This window comes from Alexandromys fortis, unplaced genomic scaffold (assembly GCF_014885135.2).
Source record: "Alexandromys fortis isolate MF-2015 unplaced genomic scaffold, M_Fortis_MF-2015_v1.1 scaffold_105, whole genome shotgun sequence".
Lineage (NCBI taxonomy): Eukaryota > Metazoa > Chordata > Mammalia > Rodentia > Cricetidae > Alexandromys > Alexandromys fortis.
The window spans coordinates 3075901-3083246 of record NW_026068011.1 but is presented as its reverse complement, the minus strand read 5'-3'; positions in this window follow the sequence as shown (position 1 = coordinate 3083246).

Genomic DNA, 7346 nt, shown 5'->3' with positions numbered 1-7346 from the left:
CCTTCATGGCAGACATAGCCTTTCAGATTCCTTAATTTTCAAGTTAGTCCCCCCTTCACCCCAACCTCACTGTGAATTCTTGACAGAATCTGAACAAACTCCTGTTCTCTTATTTCCCATCCCCCCTTACTATATATGGGCAAATAAGGGACACATAGCCTTGGTTACTTTTTAATAAATATAGAAGTCGAATATTGATTGAATTGATTTTTTTTATTTTTCCACTCTATAATTTCAGTGCATTTATAGTAACCTCCCATGAATACAAAATAAAATAATTGTCTAATTAGTAAGAAATTATTTTGGAAACAACTATTTGAATATGTATTAAATCTGTACCTATGTCTTAGCTCTTTTGACTGGTTAAAAAAATATATGTCCAAAAAAATAAAGAGGTTTTGCCTTAACAAGGTCAGCATTTCTGAAATAGGTTGAAGCAATATAAAATTAGCCCAAAACTTTATCATGACAAATATGATAAATGGAAAGAGTTTTGTAACATGAGGGCCTGCTTGTTGGGGTTTCTGTCATGTCCAGTTCCCACAGCAGGCAAGTCACAAAGAAAATCACATAGAGGTCTCCATAAGCTATAAACTGATTGGTCCATTAACTCAGGCTTCTTATTAATTCCTGTAACTTACAATTACCCATTATTCTTATCTATGTTAGCCACATGGCTCAGTACCTTTTTCAGCAGGGCAGGTCACATCCTGCTTCTTCAGTGTCTGGACAGGACTGTGGAGAAATGGGCTTCCTCCTTCCCAGAATTCTCCTGTTCTCTTTGGCCCACCTCTACTTTCTTTCGTTTTTACCCACCTATACTTTCTGCCTGGCTAATGACCAATCTGTGTTTATTTAAAACATAATTGATAGAATACAGAATTGTCCCACACCAGGGCTTTGACGTGGACAGTGTAGAATCTGCCTTGAACTAAGGAAGCATGACTGAGCTGGGCATTACAACCATGTGATGTGGGAGTGATTTCTTTCTAATCTGTTGCTTTCATTGGTTAATTAATAAAGAAACTGCCTTGGCCTATTTGATAGGCCAACCCTTAGGTGGGCGGAGTAGACAGAACAGAATGCTGGGAGAAAGAAGCCAAGTCAGGCAGTCGCCATGATTCTCCCACTCCAGACAGACACAGGTTAATAGCTTCCCTGGTAAGCCACCTCATGGGCTACACAGATTATAAGAAATGGGTTAGATCAATATGTAAGAGCTAGCCAATAAGAGGCTGGAACTAATGGGCCAGGCAGTGTTTAAAAGAATACAGTTTCTGTGTAATTATTTAAGGTAAAGCTAGCCATGCGGAGCTGGGCGGGAACACAGCCCACCACCACTCCTATTTCTACAACTGTTGAATAAGGAGCGGCAGGGCTGCGTCCCCGGCACCCGGCTGCCCACATGGCTAGCTTGTGTCCGAAATAATTACACAGAAACTGTATTTTTTTAATTTATTTATTTCTTTATTAATTAAATAAAGATTTCTGTCTCTTCCCCACTACCGCCTCCCCTTTCCCTCCCCCTCCCCCAATCAAGTCCCTCGTCAGCCCAGAGAGCAATCAGGGTTCCCTGCCCCATGGGAAGTCGAAGGACCACCCACCTCCATCCAGGTGAGCATCCAAACTGCCTAGGCTCCCACAAAACCAATAGGTGCAGTAGTATCAAAAACCCATTGCCATTGTTCTTGTGGTCTCAGTAGTCCTCATTGTCCGCTATGTTCATCGAGACCGGTTTTAACCCGGGCTTTTTCAGACCCAGGCCAGCGGGCCTTGGTGAGTTTCCGAAAGGACATCCCCATTGTCTCAATGTGTGGGAGCCCCCCTCGCAGTCCTGAGTTCCTTGCTCGTGCTCTCTCTCTCCTGGTGCTTCTGATTTGGACCTTGAGATTTCAGTCTGGTGCTCCAATGTGGGTCTCTGTCTCTGTCTCCTTTCATCGCCTAAAAAGGACACCTAAGGTCATGCTCAACTTCCTTAGCGATCAGGGAAATGCAAATCAAGACAACTTTAAGATACCATCTTATACCTGTCAGAATGGCGAAAATAAAAAACACCAATGATAGCCTTTACTGGAGAGGTTGTGGAGAAAGGGGTACACTCATCCATTGCTGGTAGGAATGCAAACTTGTGCAACCACTCTGGAAAGCAGTGTGGAGGTTTCTCAGGAAATTTGGGATCAACCTACCCATGGACCCAGCAATACCACTCTTGGGAATATACCCAAGAGAGGCCTTATCATACAACTAAAGTATATGCTCTACTATGTTCATAGCAGCATTGTTTGTAATAGCCAGAACCTGGAAACAACCTAGATGCCCTTCAAATGAAGAATGGATGAAGAAAGTATGGAATATATACATATTAGAGTACTACTCAGCAGTAAAAAACAAGGACTTCTTGAAGTTTGCAGGCAAATGGATGGAAATAGAAAACACTATCCTGAGGGAGGTAAGCCAGACCAAAAAAGAGGAACATGGAAGTACTCACTCATATTTGGTTTCTAGCCATAAATAAAGGACATTGAGCCTATAATTTGGGTTCTTAGAGAAGCTAAATAAGAAGGAGAACCCAAAGAAAAACATATAGGCATCCTCCAGAAACTGTATTTTTTTAAACACTGCCTGGCCCGTTATCTGTAGCCTCTTATTGGCAAACTCTTACATATTGTTCTAACCCATTTCTAATATTCTGTGTAGCCAACGAGGTGGCTTACTAGGGAGGATCTTAACCTGCGTCTGTCTGGAGTGGGAGAATCATGGCAACTCCTTGATTCACCTTCTTTTTCCCAGCATTCTCTTCTGTTTACTCCACCTACCTAATTTTCTGTCCTATGAGGGCCGAGGCAGTTTCTTTATTTTTAACCAATGAAAGCAACAGATAAGATATAAGACCCACTTCCATTATACAACCATGTCCCTGCACTTGAGATGTAAGGCAACTGCTATTCCAGGTTTGGTCAGTGTTAGGGGCCTCATTTGGTGTCCTCAGGTTGTGGTGGCTTTGATCAGAACAGGCAGCACCAGTTACTTCTCTCAGCACTGTGAGGAGGTAAAGAAAGCAGAAAGGCTGTGTCCTACTGGGTTGAAGGATAAGGCAATGTGCAGGTCTCTCTGTTACAGACAGCAAGTGATATTGAAACTCTCTGTGCTTTGCTTATTAACATAAAAATGAGAGGACATTCTAGTAAGCATTTAAGATAAAGAGAATAGGCATCCCTGGTCATTGCTCTCCATCCACCTCTGCCTGTTTCTACCTATCTAGAACTTCCCTTCTTTTGTGATGCATGCCAACTGAGGGTCTGCCTTCTCACTTCATTACAGTCTTAAGGCTTGACTCCCAGTGTTACTTGCCAACTGATCAACTCTCTACTCATTTCAATGAGAATAAACTCACCTTTCAAAAGTTTAAGAAGGAAACCATGCGTGATGGTGACTCAGTTGTGAACATGGATGTTAAATAAAGACTGAGGTGTCTGTAGGTAAACCTCTGATACACAGTTGGAAACTTCCTCCAGCCTCAGGTTCCTTATCTAGACAACACAGAAGAGAAACTGTTCAAGTGGTCAAATAATGAACTCTTGATCATTTTAGTTAATGTGCTGTTTAGTGTTAATGCCAGTTGACTATAATCACGTGGGAAGGACCTCAATTGAGAAATTATCTGATCAGCTTGGCCTGTGGCATATCTTTGGGGGATTATCTTCATTGTGAATTGTGAATTGATTCACCCCATTGTGGACTGCGTCATGCTTCAGACAGGGGTTTTAAAACTATATGAAGGAGGAGAATGATAGTTGAGAGAGGCATTCAGCCAAAAAGGAGACATTGGGTTCTCTTTGTCCTTAAATTTGAATGTGCAGTAGTTAGCTCAATCAATTGCTTGCTTCTCTGACTACCTTACTGTGACAAAGTGGATAGATCCAAGTTCGAAGGTACTTGTTTGTTTAATTTGAAGGTACCTCATGACAAAAACATGATGGTGGGGTCAGCAGTGCTATTTTACACATGGTTACTATTTTGTATATTCAGTTGAATTTTCCAACTCACAATCATTTTTATTAAGATGTTCTGTTTGAAAACACAACTATTAATGCTCAGAAGAAAAATATCATTGCCTGAAGAAGGCATCAGAGCACAGCAAAATATTTTCCGAAGTGTATTTTAGAAACATGGGCCCTTCAGTTTAATTGCTAAAACAAGTAGGAAGTACTCTAGAGAATTTCTTGACTTAAAATTATGCAGTAACATGACTGCATTAAAGACTTGGAGAAGTCACCTCTGAAGTATAAACTTTCTCACCACATTTTCCGGTGGCAGCAGATTCATTTGGCAGTGGATGTGTGACATTAGGGGTAGTTGTTCTCTACTTCATATATGAATTTGGGTTATTTTTTATTGGGCCTTTAGTGATATTCTTTATGAAAAGGGAATCTAGCTTTTTTTTTCCTTTTTTTCCTTTTGAAAACAATTAAATGTGGAAAATATAAATTTTTATGGTACCTTTCTGACTTTATTTTTTAGGCAAATAGTTAATACTTTCATCTTATTAGCAGGCATGGGAGGAAAAGTTCTATTCATTGATGTTTTTCTACACTGTGTTTTCAGTTATATCATTGAATTGGAAACTTAAGTTGCTACCTACAATACTTAGATGTTCATTGATTCCTTCAGCCTTTCTAGAACTCTGTCCTCTGTGAAAAATATCTCTCAACATGAGTGACCCATGAGTGAGCCTTGTGCTTTAGAGAGAATTCTCATGCACGTATAACAGGAATAGCTCTAGTCTAAACATAGCTCTTTTCTTTAAAGGGTTTAGCCTTGTTTTATACAATTTGCTTTGACCATTTGGCTATTTCTACTCTTCCCAAACACGTTTACACTTTTCTTTGCCTAATAAACTATTTTCTTTGCTTTGCTGAGACAAAACACCTGACAGGAGGGAGATAAAGGGGAAAGGGCTTACTTTTGTTGGTTTCTGATTTTGCCTGTCATGGGTTTGGTTCCATAGGCTCCATGGCAGCCTTGGAATGTAGGACAGGCATCTTGAATAGTGACATATTGAGGATCAGAGAACAGAACAGAAGCAGGACCAGGCTATCATCTTCAGAGAGCCACATCCTGTTGAAGTTTTCATAACCTCCCCAGGCAGCATCATGAGTTTAGGGTCAAGTTTTCAAACCCATGAGGCTTTGGGGGGTTATTTCACTTTTAACTGGTAGCATGCATGTTCTTTTCTCTTTTTCTGGATTATGTGTATGTGTGTGTGCTTGTGTGTGTGTGTTTATGTGTGGGTCTGAGTACAGGGAATGCCTTCTCTGAAGCTGTAGTCACAGGCACTTGTGAGCTACTGTGTCATCTTTCCTGTTCCAACACCCAGATTCATGAAAAGCTCACACCCTCTTCCAAGACTCTGCCATCTTCCTGCCTTCCCACCTAAAGACTAAATCTTCCGGTTCCACATTAGCCATTATTCTCTCACAAGTCCATCATAGGTGCTCATCTTTTAATTTCCTGATTATTTCCAGTTCTTCTGTTTTGATGACATCGAGCATTCCTTATATTTTCCTATTTATTTTGATGGACTGACAAGCTTTAGCATTTATTCATATTACAAAATAAAGAACTTATTGGGTGATTACAAACTGTCAATCACTCTGCCCTTGAGACCAGGTCATGGAATGGAACTTGAAATAAAGGTTTTGGGCAACTCCAGCATAGTCAGAGAGCTCCAGCAAATAGAGATGACAAGGCTTCACAGAAGAAACAGCATGTTCCTCAAAGGAAATAGCTTTACAAACTGCCTGACTCTGAGTCCCCCAGCTGATGGTCTCTGAACTTGTGTGGAATCTGGTGAACTGTGACTCAAAGTAATACAAAATCATTCTCATTTACAAATATGTCTGCTCTGTCAAGTCTCTATGTAGTCTTCTGTGGAAGTCTCTTTGCTTCTGGACATCCATTTTTATTTTCTGATCTAAAAGATGCTTCTTCTCAAAGATCAAAAGCCAGGATTGCCAAAGTAGAGTCAAAGCTTCTCTCTGACTTGGTCCTGTCATCCTGCATCTCTAACTGTGGTGGAAAAGTTGTCCTGATCTATGGGTTGTACTCCTATGTTTGCCCCTAACAAAATGAAATCACTACTGTATGTTACACTAGCCAAACAGAAAGTCTAACCCAGAAACATGAGATTGTCTAGACATAGAATGAGTTAAACTTTTACCTAAAGTGTGCTGCTCTCTGCTGCCTGATGAAGCCCATAGTCCTTATCATGAGAAGACAAACATGTGGCAGAAACTACACAAAGGGGAGATTCTCACAACTATCTGGACAAAAGCCCTGTTGTGGATCCTGAGAAAGGAATTCTTTTTATTGCCACTTGCCAAATACTGCCACCTGCAAAGAAAATGTTTGTTCCTACAATTTCAATTCCCATAAACATGCTTCACTATGAAGGAAATTCCTTTCAATAAGCAGAGAACTCAAAATCCACCTGTTATCTGACCTATAAAAGCTGTAAGAACTCACAGGAGCTGCAGGACCCTTTCAAAGCATGAGCTTGCGTCTTCAGCCCACATGCCAATAAAAATGTTTCTTTTGTCTTGGGAGTGCATGACTGAATTCTTACTGTTTTTCCATAGCAACTCAACATTCTTCCTGTAGGCAAGCTGTCAAACCCAGAATTCCTCTTGTAAGGTGGCTAATGGAATCTAAAACCTCTTCTGTTCATAACCAGTCATCAAATGCAAAATGTTATTCTATTTTTTATCACCTTTCCATGTGAAAGTTGGCCATTAATAAATAAATTGTCTTTCCTTGCTGATGATTCATGAGACCATCATTGCAGAAAGACTTCTGTTCCATTCCAGAAGAAGGGACTATGTAGAGCAAAGAAGGACCAGAATAAGCAAGACTTCCTGGGCACTGCCCCCCCCATTTATTAACATTAGTCATACATTCTCTTTGTCCTCATCTCTAGAAAGCTGTAAAAGAGAGACCACCATAGGGACCTAGCACCAGTGTCCTTTCAAGCCTTAACACAGGGCCTCATAATTCACAAAAACATGGCTAGTGTTTTTGCAACTGTCCTATTCTCTTAACTAGTCCTATTGTTTAAAAAAGAGATGTCAAAGCCGGGAGATGGTGGCACATGCCTTTAATCCCAGCACTTGGGAGGCAGAGGCAAGTGGATCTCTGTGAGTTCGAGACCAGCCTGGTCTACAGAGCTATTCCAGGACAGGCTCAAAAGCCACAGAGAAACTCTATCTCAAAAAACCACGAAGAGAGAGAGAGAGAGAGAGAGAGAGAGAGAGAGAGAGAGAGAGAGAGAGAGAGAGAGAGAGAGAGAG